We start from the raw sequence: 16,539 nt of genomic DNA on the forward strand, positions 1-16,539 counted from the left end.
AGAGTTGAATTGTGATCTAAAATCTGCAAGATAAGTTGTGAATTGTAATCAGGTCAAAACCCGTTATTGTTTCTCTCTAACAATTGTATCAGTCAGGGTAAAATCCTATGGACTTAGGTTGGTTTAACAACCATTTATAAATCCTTTAACACAGTGGCATTCCAAGTGAATGTTCTAAAGTCCTCTAACCAGACCCACTTCTAACAGGGTGGCTAAATCCTTTAACCAAGTCACATTTAATAGTGTGTTGTAGCCTTTAACAGGGCAAGCCTTTCACAAGGCATCACACCAAAAGAGTGAGAATCGAGTAGCATGTTATTGGTGCTTTTTCCCAAATTGGGCTTCCACATAAATCATTATGTTATGTGTTCATCTTTTCATGTGTTATGCTTGCATGTTGATTTACAGTAACTTGCTAAGTGGGAAAGTTTAAGCTTGGATGAATGAACAATTTGATAGGCTCACTTTACTTGGTGAAAAAGTTTTAATTGGACATTTGGACCTTGAATAACTAATTCACCCGCCCTCTTAGTTATTCTAAGAATTTGTAACAATAAAATAATAAAAAAAATATGAATCCAAAAATGGGGAAAAAGGGATCATTACCTTAGTGAGGTGTAAATTAATCTCACCTGAAATCAATAGTGACTTCATCCTCCTTTTATGCAACTCAATTTCATTTCCTGTATAGGAAAAATGCAAAACTATCAAAAGTCAAATATACATATAATATTTATCTTTGGCATTTGGCATATATAAGGACTATCAAATGATCTAATTGTGCATATTAACAAGATTGGAGAAGTGAGCATAAGTAAAAAGATTGGAGATGTGAGAACAAGTAAAAGATTGGAGATGTGAGCACACAAGTAAAAGAAAGCAAAACTTGGGCAAAAGTAGATGATTGTATTAAATAAAATAGTTGAAAATTATTTACCCTATGCTCAACAATCAGTTTTCTATTTAAGGCTGCTACCTATTGCTTTTGTTTCAAACAAAAGGAACACCAAAAAGCACCATACAAATTAGCTCCCACAGAACAAACTAGATTGAATTGTCATAACTTGCTCCACTCTAAGAACTCAATATCTTCTATCCTTCTCATAGAATAAACCTTCTCAACAATAAAGAGTAGATAATTGAATTAAACTATGCTCAACATAAGTTCAACATAAATTACATTTACTTCATTATAAGCATCATAATCTAGCTAAAAAGAATAGATTGATTTTTAATTGAAAGTAGTTTGATATTTGAGTTCTTTCAATGTTTGATGTTGGTTGTATTACATAAATAAGTAGCTAGGTAGGTGGATACTACTATTGAAGAAAGGAAAATGAGAAACTGCATGACATGGACTACCCTCAACAAATGATGGGAGGGAAATAAACTTAGCATAAGATCTTTCTTACTAGTGTAAGTCCCCGCCATGTGACCCAAAAGAGGTTAACCTAAATTTTTACTAAGTTTGACAAACATTTTTTTAAAGATAACAATTATAACAACAACAAATAATAGAATAGTGAAAGCAATTAATATACACCCATACATCAACAACACATAAACATGTTACAACTCTTAAGGGTCCCATGATGTTGAATCACATTTAAGTTTAATTCATACTAAAACCAGTATATCCATATTAAAGAATATATACAAGTACAAATTCTATTTAAATAATGTACAATTATATATGATACCACTTGGTAATAGAAAAAATGCACAATAATCCAATGTACAAGTAATAGGGTATGAAAAGCTGAAATAATATACATCATGAGATAGATAACATCATCTTGTAAGATCTATGAAATCAAATACAATACACTAGGTATAACCATCTAACATAGAAATATAGGAATAGATAGAAAGGAACATCTACACAAACACATCCAGCAGCAACATCTAACAGTTTGATCTCAATAGTATAAGCAAAAGCACTACCACTCAACCTTGTGGAACATAAATGGCCCACTCTCACAGTGCTAAGGAGATAATCTCAAGTTCCAAATAGGATAACAAACTCAAAAGTCAAAAAACCAACATTTAGGTTCAAGGAATCACCTGAAAAAAACTTTCTCAAAGGGTACCAAGACACAAGTATCAACTAATCCCAAAGACAACACAGACATGTAGGGAATCTGCTATGCAACTGGGCAAGTGTCATCACATGAACCAACTCTAGGGTTACCCAGCTAGTATTTTAATCCTCTAGCCCCCTAGTGACTCTATGTGGCACTAGTATCCTTTCGTACTAACAAGGCATACTAATGAGTCAACTCTAAGGTTACTTGGCTAGTCTTTTAATCCCTTGGCACCTGAGCGACTTTCTATTGTACTAATATCTTGTTAATTCATCTTAAACCCATTTAATAAAATGTTATCACTTATTAAATAACTTACACCGGGTTACCCTGGCAACCACTTTGGGCCCTCACCTCCATTGCAAGCCACTTCCCAACTTAACATATAGATAACCTACCCTAAGCTCGGTAAAATTAAAAGATCACAAAAGATCACATACCATAGATCAGCTCTTAAACAAGGAACTGACAAGTATGGAAAAACATTGATCATAATCACAGATTCCACCAATACGATCATCTTAATAGGACTAATCCCAAAATCAAGTATATATAAACCAATCCATGTCATAACATGACATTACCAAGAACAAGTCATACAAACACCCCAGTCCTATAAAAGTGACTAGAAAGCAATCCAAATATAATTGATTGAAGACTCAAAGGTTATATTAGATAGGTCACACCATTCACCTCAGTTTCACAAAAGAACACTAGAAAGCAATAACAATCAATAGATCAACATGCATTATAGAGCATACGAGACACATTACCATGGTTGAGTATAAAATATGGTAATCAAAACATCATCATAACATCACAAAATAGAACTCCTGAGCCTCTAGTAAACATCTTGATTTTGTCAAAGCTAAGTCAACCTGACACCCAATAGTAAAATTACACATTATAAAAAGAGTGCATACAAAAGTTATTTTCACAATATATTAGGTTTTGAAAACACAATAGTTCCATTTTTAGTTATAGGTTTTCAAGTTTTCAATTTTGTTATCAATATATCAGTTCATAATGTTTGCAATGTCAAATAGGATTTCATTTTTCATTTTCTCAAAGTATTATAATTACTAAGGTTTTTGAATAATAAAATTTTCCTAGTATTACAAACCATTTTCATATATCTAAACCATATAAACACATCCAAGTTTATAAAAGAAAACATTAATTCTCCCAATTAGTTTCTTTGATTTTTAATTTACTTTAGAATTATATTAAAATAATAAAGTAATCAATCAATTTTTCAAATTTTAACAACTCATTAAAATTATTATAATTATCAATTATTACCATAAAAATTTTAAATTTATCAAACTTTGGAAAAAATTTCCCAAAAAGGAAACCTACCAAAAATAGAAACTTTTCACAAATGGAAACCTACTAAAAATAAAAAATTTCCAAAAATAGAAACCTACTAAAAATAGGAACTTTCTAAAAAAAAAAAACTACTAAAAATAAAAACTTTTCAGAAATAGAAACTTGGTAAAAATAGAGACTTTCTTGAAATAGAGACTTGCTAAAAATAGAAACTTTCTCAAAATATAAACCTACTAAAAATAGAAACTTTCCCGTAAGAGAAACCTACTTAAAATAGAGATTTTTCCAAAATAGAAAATTATTAAAAATAGAAACTTACCAAAAATAGAAACTTACTAAAAATAGAAACTTACCAAAATGGAAACTTACTAAAAATGGAAACTTAGTAAAAATAGAAATCAATTTCCTTTCACACAAGGGTTTCAAAACTTAAATTCATTCACAAATATATTCAAGAAACGAAGAGCGATAATTTTAATATGAGGGTTTCAATTTTTCAATTTACATACAGATGATCTCAAAATGAAGAACAATAATATCATGAACAAGGTTTTAGATTCAATTCATGTATAAAGGTTTCTCAAATAAATAATGGTGAAATCACATACAGAGGTTTCAAATTCAATTCAATTCTGAAAATAGATTCGCATACACAAAGAAGACAAAGAAATCGAAGAACGAGCAACTACTGTACACATCCACAAGATCCTACCTGGATCTAATGCTAAAAAAACGAATGCACAAAACACACAAGAATTTTCCTTCCCTTTGATAACTCTCTTTGGGAAATCAGCTCCTGCAAACCTATGTCATTACAAAATGAGCTCTAAATCTTTGATAAAGAGTTCTCCCTTAATTTTGCACTCTGATTGTGCAATCATGTGAGGGAACTCCCTGATCAATTACTATTTATTCTTTGTCATTTTTTACCTCTTCATGCACAAACTTTTAGATATTAAATGTCTTTATTAAATTAATTAGCTTTCTCACTTTATTTAATTCATTATATTTTAATTTCATGCATACATTTTATGCAATTTAATTAAAATAAACTTTATTTAAAAAAAAAATTACTTTTTTATTTTTACTTTTTAGATCGGTAAACGGCCAAGGCCATTATAATTTTATTATTAATTGAAACGAAAATTTACAAAGGCTTACAACAGCTTGCTCCGTTCAAACGGGCACTGGTAGGAAAGAACGAAGAAGAAAACCTCTAGTCTTGCCCAAGACAGATGTCCTATATTATTACATAATAAAAGGGGCATACCCTAGTGAACTAAATCTATGTATGTATTAAGAATACAAAGTTACAATCAATAAGGTGTTATAGCCCTGATGATAGCATCTGTATTTGAATATCCCTCGTAGCCTTCAATAGAATTTAGTCCATAGATTCTTTGACAAATAGAATCTAAAGGTTGGAAGTGGTTGCCAACCAGCTAAACATGTTAAGAGGTTAGAGTTAGAGACACAAGCATCAGATATACCATCTAAGGGAAAAGGAAGAAACCTCCTATGAAAAGACAAATACAAAAAATAAGCTAAATTAGACTAAATGAGAACCAAAATGTGATAAGATGCTCCCTACTTAACCATAAAACATGTCCTTGCAAGTTAAAATTAGTTGTATGAGTTTCAATCTAGATAGAACATTAAAGATACAACACATTGCTCAAAGAAGAGCAAGAAGAGATCCTATACACTAAGGCAAGCAATTTAATAGTTACCAAAGGGAAGAAAAGAAAAACACAACAAAGGACATAGATAACAAAGGAGATAAAACCTATAATGAATGAAAAAGAGAATCATGGGAAGGGTTGAAGATGGATAGCTAAGAAGCTCAAAAATAGAGGAATGGCTAGAAATCTGATCCATACCCTTGCTTCCAAGAAAAACACAGCCACACCATGTGAGGTCATGCTAGGATTGAATGGAACACATGCTAAAGTGGCGAACAGCTAAATACAACATAAGATTCTGAAATGATATTACTCCTATCCCAAAATCTATCAACATTTAGGAAAATGAGAGAAGACTAGGGAACCAGACCGAGTATCCATAATATAAATAGAGAACTCTTATCGACAAGAGGAGTTCAATTGGACAGCCCTCTCCTTTAAGAAATAAATTAATCCAATAAAAGGGATCCATACTATCCATATATACTGAGGAAATACCTACTGAATTACATTCATCAACTAGAGGAAACTCTAGCAGCTATCACCATAACAGAACAAAAGAGAATAAATAAAAACTAAAGAGCTAAAGATTACCTAAAATATCAACAATAAATGAAGACTTTCATCCCCAATTAGATTCCAAGTATTAAATTGTAAGAGATTGACCTAAATGATATATATACAAAAACCAATTAAATTAACAGATCTGTGACTGGGAAGCTAACTGATTTAAACAAAGAGGGAGATCGCAAACAAAGGGCATATGCCAAAGTCTTAACAGCACATTTTCAAAGCAATAAATAAATAAGCAACCCATATTCAGAAAGAGACCTATATTAAGAGATGTAAGCCAACCTGATCATAGCCCAAATGGAATTTTTCAACCTACCCACATTCAGAGTATGCATAAACTGAATTCTCAAAATAAAGCAGAATCTCCACAACCAAGGATTGATATTACTCTTAATAGTAGCCATATATTATATATAAAAATTGAGAAGTTCTCATACACAACGAGGAAAAAAAATAGGAGAGAGAAGTTATGCTATAACGACTATAAATATTTAACATACTAAGATACTAAACTAGAAAGTTGTAAGCATACTAAAAAAATTGCTTACTCTGTATAAAGAAACCCTATTAATATGATTCTAGTCCTAAGGGCTAATCATATTTCAACCGGACCTCTGCCTTCCTTCCACTGGACCATGATCATGTCTGCGATGTCATTGAACTATTCCACCTAGTGATTCGACGAGAGCTCAAACTCAAATTTCCTTCTACTTGTTCTTTCTACATTTGGAGTGCAGAAATCCAAATCATTCAGATTCTTGAATGTCACCCCGGGCTAGATGTAGGCATTAAAGAGATGGAGATAATTAATTAGCCATTCCACATTATCTTCAGGAATGATGCCCCTCTAGAAAAGAAGAAAATTCAGGCTAGCCTCCATCTTTGTCCACTCATGATAAAATGTCAAGTTCTCTTAACGACTAGAGATTGGCGATGGAGAGCTGTGTCTAGGTCCAGATGACCAAGTGGAAGATTCATATATTTCTCAAGGAAGGGAATCTAGAATTTTTTGTCTATACTATATACCGCTTGTTCAAGCCCCTTTCTCCAAGATGGGACAAATAGGTTGTGACAAAGCCTTACTATGTTATCCACTTGAACTTTGGCTCTTACCAGATAGCCAATGAATGACCCAATGATGTCACTATTTGTTCTCCAAGTGTATTGATAATCAAAAATCCCTTCACCCAGGGCTTTTTTGATTGCAAACCGTGTCATGTCATCCATTGGGTGTAGAATTCAATTCCACCTTTCTGGTTTCACTGCTCCACAAAAGGCCATAGTGCGCTTCTCTGAATTATGGAAGTGAGCTATATTGGATTCCATGCTCAACAATGAAAGAGAAGAGCAGAATTTATCTGATAACACTCGAGGGATGCATAGGGAAACTTCTGGAGGCAACAGATAAACTACAGGGGCGAATGCGTAGATGTAGATAAACAATGATAAATAAATGCTGATCCAGAGCTCATGATCAACAATGATGGGGAAGCTAATTACACGATTCTCCTGAGGATCACACATATGAAGCTAGCACCAAGATGATGTGAACGGTACCACAACCATCCATCTCAACTAATGATTATTAATGCTAAGCCGAAGGGTATCAAATATATAAATAAAATAGATAAAGAAATGAATAAACTAAATTAGATAAAATTATACTTAATCTACCAAAACTTAGACTAAGGTAGATTTAATAATAGTTAACATGGGTCAAATGATAATTAAACAGGATAAAAGTTATGTCTACCTTATGTAGGGGTATAAAGAGGAATCTAGGAAATTAAGGAGCCAGAGAGTAGCTATCGTTTATAAGCATGGAGTTAACTACATCTGCTCCTAAGTTAGCTAGATGATCTGCAAGTTGATTACCTTCCCTATAGATATGGTCGATCCTATAGTCATCAAGCTTGTCTATAAGGGATAGAGCCACTTCTAGTTGAGAATTGAGTGCCCAATTGGGAGTGGACCGTTTCCTTATAGCATTCACAATAATCTAAGAATCACCTTTGATTAAAACTTTAGATAAATTAAGTTGAAGACATAACTTGATTCCTTGGAGGAGGGCCTCAAGTTCATATATATTATTGGATGTGGGCAAAATTGACAGAGCTTTTCTGGCAATCCAAAGCCCATCCTCATTATCAATGATGCATCCAATCTCAGTTGTACCTAGATTTCCCTGACCTGCCCCATTAAAATTTAGTTTAACCCATCCAATGGGAGGTGGCTCCCATTTACAATTCTTCTTGGCCTCTTTATTAGCCATAGAGTAGTACAGAGGGGGATTAATCAAATTAGGCAGTTGGAGAATGAGCCTTCTTCTAGGTTCACCTTTCTTAAGTATAAATTAATAGTTTCCACTATGCAAGCTTCTATTTTGGATATAAGATTCTCAGGATTGAGATCTAGATTATGAAAGATGCAGCAATTCCTTTCCTTCCAGATTTCCCAAATCATGATAGAAGGTGAGATGTTCCAAAGTTTACTATAGACACCAATGCCATTAAAAGATGGCCACCCCCAAAGCAAATCAGTAAATGATTTAGGAAAGGGGGATGACCACCCCACCATCTGTCTAAGCCATTCCCAACATTTTTGAGAATAGGGGCAAAGATAAAGAAGATGATCCATGCTCTCTGAACTTTGGTGACAGAGAGCACATCTAGAAGGGCCTTGAATACATACAATGTTTAATCTATCCATAGTGAGGATCCTATTTTGAATAGCAAGCCAGAGAAAGAATTCAACTTTTAGAAGGCATGAGGGATCCTAGCAAAGCTTAAGTGGGATGTCCATGGATACCAATTTATAGGATTCTAGAATGGCCTTGTATCCATCTTTGACATTGTATTTCTCATTATTAGAAGCTCCCCAAATAAGTGTGTCTCTTTTGTTAGGCTGTATAGGTTTCCTACCTTCCACGAACTTCTCAAATAGGTTGATTGATTCTTCATCAAAGTCAAGACCTCTGAGACATTTCCAATTCCAAGTTGGAGAACCTTCGGAGTCTGCGAAACTACAATAGTTCCTAACTTTGTTGCCCCAAAGCTCAGTTAACCTATTCTTAAGTGTGAAGGGAACCTTGTAGGAGGAGAGTGGAGGTTTACCTTCCCAAGAATCTTCCTAGAATAATGCCTCTTCCCCATATCCAACATCCCAAGTTAGGCATTTATTAACACTTCATCATAAAATTCCAACATTCAGACCCTTTAGGAGGAGAGCTAATTCTAAAAATTGAAAGTGGGTCCTCTGCAATAAGGTATTTATTATATAGGATCTTAGCCCATTTACAGTTGTATTTGTGGTATAGCCTCCAAATGAGTTTTTCCCCTAAGGCTTTGCTTTGCCATTGTAGGTTTTTAATCCCTAAACCCCCAAGGGTCTTGGGTTTACAAATATTTTCCCACTTGATAAGAGCTAATTCGTTGTCATTGTCCTGATCATTCCAAAGAAAGTTTCTCATTTTAGAATCAAACTTTTAAAGATTTTGTTTAGATATATGGAGGCAAGATAGAGGGTAAGTCGAGATGGCTAAAAGCACTGCACAGATCTTAGTGCATTTTCCAGCCTTGGTGAGCCATCTATCCTTCCAGGAGCATAATTTTGAATCTAGTTTTACGAGAGTATTATCCCAAACCCCTCTTGATTTTGAACCTTTCTTGATTTTGAACCTTTCTCTAAAGTTATACCCAAATATTTACATGGGAAGGTTCATTTCTTGAAGCCCATAATCCTACAAATTTGTGATTCCATATCTGGCGAGCTATTTAAGAAGAAAATTTCAGATTTGAGAGCATTGACCTTCTGTCCTAAGGCTTCCCTATATAAATCCAAGATACATTTAAGGGAGCAAGCTTCAGAGATCTTACTCTTTTCTAGGAGAATGGTGTCATCAGCGAATTGCTGATGTGTTATATTAGGCATATTTTTCGTGATAGTAATACTTGATATTCCCTACTTATTATAAGCATCCGTCATAGTTCTCCCAAATGCTTCTGCCATGATGATGAAAAGAGAGGGAGAAAGAGGATCCCCTTTCCAGATGCCTCTCAAAATATTAAAATATCCTTCAGGTGTACCATTGACAAGGATCGAGATTTTAGGTGTCAAGATGAATTTGAAAATTAAGTTAACCCATTGACGAGAGAATCCAAATGCTTCTAACATCTTGCATAGGAATCTCCAATGCACCATATCATAGGCTTTTTGGATATCTAGTTTCATGAGCATACATGCTTCCTTATTAAGGCCTGTAGAGTGAATCATCTCTTGAATGGTGATGATGCCATCAAGGATGGATCCACCTGGCATGAAACCAGTTTGTTCCTCAAAGATAATCTTGGGGAGAATCTCTTTAAGCCTGTCAGCTAGAACTTTGGAGCAGATTTTATAGACTATATTGCACAAGGCTATTGGTATGTAATCACTTGGAGATTCAAGGTCACATTTCTTTGGAATCAATGTAATGAAGGAATGATTTATTTCAGCAAGGATGAAGCCACCATTTCTGGAAGCTTTGATGGCTTTCCAAAGATCCTGACCTATAATATCCCATCACTTTTGGAAGAAGAAGGCCTAGAATCCATCTAGGCCTGATGATTTATCTGGGTTCATGTCAAAAACCACTCTCTTGACTTCTTCTAAAATGATGGGTCTATTAAGGTTGTTATTGTCATCTTGGGTAACAATTTTAGGAATAAATTTTAAAACACTAGATTGTGTAGTATAATTTGAGCATTGCTGGTTATTCAGCAAATCTTGAAAGTAATCAACAAAGGTGTCTGCTATTTCTCCAAGATTTTTAGATAAGTTTCCTAACTGGTCTTTAATGCATGTGATTCTTCTCTTAGCTTTGTTATATAAGGTAGAATTGTGAAAAAAATTGTGTTGCGATCACCCTTAGCCAACAATCTTTCTCTCAAATTCTATCTCCAAAAGGTTTCCTCTTTGGATAGGATTGACTCTTGCTTTGCTAGAAATTCCCTTTTGAGAAGATAGCTACTATTGTCCATGCCCTTACTAGTAACCTCTGAATTTAAATTTTTAAGTTGATTTTCTATATCCAGCTTTTCTTTGAATATGTTATTAAATTGTTCTCTATTCCATTTAAGGATGCGCTCCTTTAGTATCTTTAATTTCTGAATAAAGACAAATATTTTAGATCCTATGCAACTATCTTGTGCCCACCATAATTTGATGTTGTTAAGGAAGTTTTGGTATAGAAACCACATCTTCTCGCATTTGAAGGGGTTTCTAGTAGGCTTGTGAGGCTCAATAAATTCAAATCTGAACGAGAAGTGGTCAGATCCATCAATGGGAACAATTGAAGACTAAAAATTTAAGTTGTTGATGTCCAATTCACCTTTTATTAGAAATCTATCAAACTTTTTTGCGATATAGGAAAAGTCCTTTCTCCTATTATTCCCTATATAGGTCCCATTACTGGTAGGAACGTCAATTAAATTGTGCAATACGAACCATTCTTTAAAGTCTCTAGATGCTTGTGATAGCACTTGTGAACCTCCTATCTTCTCCTTAATATCTAAGATCGTATTAAAGTCACTCCCTAATATACATAGTTTTTTATCTAGACTTTCCAAGAGTTGAGCAATCTCATTCCAAGCTAGTAGTTTATTCATATTGTTAACGGGACCATACACATTAATAATTGTAAAGTCTAAATTTGATTTTAAACTTTGTACCTTGCCACTAATCCAATTTTTATTATAGTTATGTATATTAAAATTGACCTTCCTATGGTCCCAGAAGATGCCCAAACCCCCAGAGGCCCCTAGAGATTCTTGAAACACAAAACACCATACTCCAAGAATTTTGCTAAATTTATCTATTTCTATTGAATTTAATTTAGATTCTTGAAGAAGAAGAATATTAGAATTAAAGGATTTGAGGTTATGTTTAAGTAACCTCTTTTTGCTAGGGGCATTGAGGCCCCTAGAATTCCATGTGGTGAGTTTCATACCTGAGTGAGAAGGCACTTCCTCTTCCCATTGTGAAATAGTTGATCTATCTTCTATTGATCCTTGTTGAGACTCTCTGATTCTCTAAGTTCCTTTAGTAACTTTCTCCCTCTCTTACCTTTTGTCTTACCACAAAAAGGAGACTTAGGCCCAATTTGTGTCATGTCACTAATACATTAGGGGTCAATTTGCGATGCCAATTTGCGACGGTGGCCAAATTTTATGATTTTTTGGCTTTTTTTTTCAATTATAGCCTGACAACATCGCAATTGCGATAGCAAGAAATGTAGGTGTCGCAATTGCGATGTCATTGGGGTATAATTGAAAAAAAAAAATTTGGAATGTGGGTTTTGTTCAGCCGCATACAATATATGCCATTTCAAAAAAAATTTCCCATCACATTTTCAGTGGTGCAGAGCCAATGTGGAGGAGCACGTGCATATCTTAGCCTCATCAAGACCATAGTAAAGAAGAGTGTAAAGGTCCTTGTCATCTTACCCATTACAGGCATCGAGCTTGAAGCCATTGACATAGGAAAGTTGATGCAGAGCCAATTTCTAGTTTTCAATGGTTTCAGAGTGATATCTCCCCTTTGTCTGGTGCATTGTCAAAGCTTTAGCATAAGGTCCTCTTTTGTCCATCCATTGGAGGTCACAAGGCTTAACATCGTAGAACACTGGAATTATGGGTGCTCTCAATTTCAACATTAGGAAAAGCTCGTACAAGCACCATCTTGATTTTACATAACTCTTTGATAAAATGGCGATGTGGACAAACGCTGTGGAAATTGCACTTTGAATCTATTCTGCTAGGTGTGGAGTAATTATGGTAGATCTTATCTACTGAGGCATGGGCAAGGGGATTGGTCAAATGCTTTGAGAATTTGGATTTTGATCAGTACCCTCCAGTACCAGCTACGAAACCAACATACATTTCTTCCTCCAGAATCTCAGACATACATTAACCATGTTCCAAGGAAAGCCTAGGTTTTGTACTGTATAGAGTAGCTGGTTGAAGGAAGGGTGATTGGCAAGAAGAAGGGTCTCACTGCCAATGTCTGGTATTTACATATCTCCATTTTTTTTTAATGTTAATTTTTATGCATACAAGAATGTAGGGTTGTAGTTTTTTTAATCAATTATATGTTAGTTGGAGATATTGTTATTATTTTCCCCATAAGTTTTCCTATGTTAAGAACTATTCATTCTATATGTTAGCTATAAAAAGAATTCAATCATGTATATAAGAATGTTTTCTTCCCATCTTGTGCTTCATTCTCCTTAATGTGCGATGGTATTGTCCTTTTCTATTTACCCTTTCATGTGTTCTATTTTATTACTCAGGAACTCCAATCCATGCTGATCCCTCTGTATTTCTTTTCAAGATACTCCTACGATGGTTATACTTTATATCCACCAATGTATTGATTGCTTCTGATTCATAACCCAATACTCACAATAATCTCTAATCAATGCAATTGTGGGTTTGTTCAAATTTGTGATAGGAAATATTGCAATATTTAAAAGAAATTGTTCTTTCACTAAAGAGAAGGCACAGGAAATGAAATTTACTCTGATACCATGATAATAATATGAATAATTGATAATAACAAATTATTAATTTGAAGGCCGATACAAGTTTATATTTCTATTGTTTCCTGTTATATATATTTTCTAAGTCAGCCCTCATACTAATATATATACTAACAACCACTTAAAAGTCATACTTTATTAGTAACGACCATTCATACAAATGGTGATCATTCATAATGAAAATTAATTATAATTATGTTTATAACTTTATATATATGCATGTATGCATGTATGTATGTTTATTATTTCCACATATATATTAAATATACAAATATATATACAAACTCATATCCATTCCAAATAACAACCAATATAGTTCATATAGAATTCAAGATTAATTCTATATTAATCCATTACTGATCTGACTAAAGCTATAACACTGACAACAATATCATAGATTCATGAATTCAAATACAATTGGCCACAAACAATACAGGCTTACAGAACATACAGGTATATACCTATGCTCCACGGTATAATGGCCCCCCTAGGGAAAGACATGAAAAATAGCAAACTACATTTTTTCAACCCAAAAGAGATATAATACACAATACATTGAATGCCCTCAAAAGGCTGTGAAGCACTGTGGGAGTTCAAGAAAATGGCATGTTTATTCAACAAACCCTGGTTCTGGCAGTGAACAGGCCAGTGGATTTGGAATTTTATTAAACTGTGCCAAACTATTCACAAATATCTACCAAAACACATAGAGCAAGGAATAAAAGAAAACTAACGAAGAATAACAAGAAAATGTGAATTCCAATTCATATTAAGGTAGTTTCTCGAGTTGCAAGCTAGACTATGACAAAATTGCAGTGTAAATGCTATTGCTTGCTATTAAGGTTTGAGCAAAACCTCAACCAACACGTACAACAGGCCTTGGATGACTTTATATATCTCCATATGCCATGTTCCAACTGTTGGAACTAACCCATAACCACCTTTGGATTACAATTTGATCTTTTGGCAAGACTGCCTAATAGTTGATAAAGAGCCCTTACCCATCTCTACATCATTCCCCTCATCCTTAGTAGGGATGAATCTTCTAAATAGTACCACGTAGATTTTTTTGAGACAAAACATATGAAAAGATTAGATAAATTCCATCTAAATTAACCAAAGTAGATATATAAATCCTATTTTAACTATAAGTTTGCACATAATTATAGAAAAAGACTATATTCATATCTCCTTCCTAAAGCCAATCAACCCTTACCTTCTACTTCCTAAAAATATTTCTCATTACTTACTTAAGTTCACAAACAACTTGACACTCCTCTCTGCTCAAATCCTATGAAAAGACAAGATCTTGAATTTTTGTAAGTGACAACACATGATCTTGTGCCTACCTCTTCCTAGCATAAATATTACCAATACATGACCATTTCTTGATATGCCATTGAAACATATTGCAATTTCTTACTTCTATCATATGCTCATATGGTAGGCCTCCATCTCAGAACCACGAAGCCATGAAGTGAAGTCACATTGGTTGGAACTTAAAAGGAGGATTCTTAGGAAGTACAACTCGAGTAGCATAAACTTAATAGGCCAATTATCTAAACCCCTCCAATGAAGAACTTCAAAAACCGAATAATGTACCCAATTTTGTTGTATTACTAATCTTTGACTACTGTTTTCGATCTTCCTATCGTCTGATATCAATATTCCTATTTACTCACTATTTCCATGTCACTGTTATTCACATTCATTTTTTATAATCTATTCATAACATCAATCACTGTTTTGCATGTATGTTCACCACTATCTTTCTCTCTGATGTCACTATTTTTTTATTGCAGTAGCACTATTTGGATGCATATCTACTCACTGTTTCCTTACATTGTTTCATCACTATTTTTTCTCTTATACATATATTATTGCTGCTTTTATATGGAACACACATTGTTTCTACCCTTGGCCACCTCACTGCTCTTTGTTGTCTAATGGCCATCGTAATATTCTTACTGTGTTTCTAGGTCTACTTTGTGTAACCAAGAGCATCATTTCATACAATCCCAAATATTGTATCTTCACCAAAAGTGTTGTACCATTATTAATAGAAAATGGTCTTTGAAATTAGTGCTTGGACCCCTTAGACAAGACAATAAATTGATGATCATTATATGGTGAATATCCTTCAAATAAAAGCTATGAATGTATCCAAGGATAGTGAATTGCCTTGCAAACACTCTAAATACCTTTAACAAAAAGGTGAAATTATCTCTCTTTCTGCCCCTCATCATATGAGTCATTCTCTCTAATATTTATCATAGTTTTGATCTTCTTCTTCACTGAAATTAATTGCGATCATGTTGTTTTAATGTCATTAAATCTACTCATATCATTTCTGATAGCTCTTTTGTAACCTCTGATGATGATGCTCCTCTAGACAATGGTAAATGTACATCTTCTCATGTCCTGTCATCTCTAAGTTTCTATAATAGTCCATCTCACTGTCTCGTCATCACTATTATGGATTCCATTTGATGACATATCTGTTTTGTTATTTTCAACATTTACCATTGTTCTTGATCTGTGCTCACTGGACATACATATAAAAGTGTGTCAACATTTCTTCATCACTGTCCTTTAATGTCGTATTTCTCTATCACTGTCCTTTAACATTGTTCCTAGATAACAATGACTGATTTTGATGACTTCTAATTGATCTCTACTCAAGATATCTCCAATTCCTTCTCATTGTTTTTAGTCTTTTGCAAAACTTGTGTTTATTTTTGAATGAGCACCATTTAATGACTTGGCTCTTGTCCATAAATTTTCTTTTTACTATCTTAATTGCATGATTCTTGACTACTGATGTCCTTTAATTTGTTGATCACTATTTTGCACTAGAATTCTCATTCTTTGGGCTTTCTTTTTAGATTTCAGTATTCATCTTTTCAACAACAATGTTCTTGTCTTATTTTATGTAATGCTTTGCTCTTAGACAAACTTGTATCTTTGTCTCTAAGACACGTGCCTTCCATTATCTCTTTCTTACTGCTATAATATTCATGAGACCTTATGCTCTATTGAACATCCTTTTGACTGAGTTGTCATGACCATCACTCTTTTTTCAAAATTCTATAGTGGTAATTATCATTTAGGACTAATATTCATGTAAAATCCCTCTGAGTCACAATATTTTCCATGGATGTCTAGATCAACCTAATCATCCTACATTTGATGTAAGGTGCCATTCTTACCCAACTACCAATAGTAAGTTTACTAGAATCATAAAGATTTTCTTTGCAAGCAATGCAGCCTAGATAGATCATCATTTATATAATGA

This window comes from Cupressus sempervirens, chromosome 8 (genome assembly GCF_028749045.1).
Source record: "Cupressus sempervirens isolate cs-2001-9-10 chromosome 8, ASM2874904v1, whole genome shotgun sequence".
Lineage (NCBI taxonomy): Eukaryota > Viridiplantae > Streptophyta > Pinopsida > Cupressales > Cupressaceae > Cupressus > Cupressus sempervirens.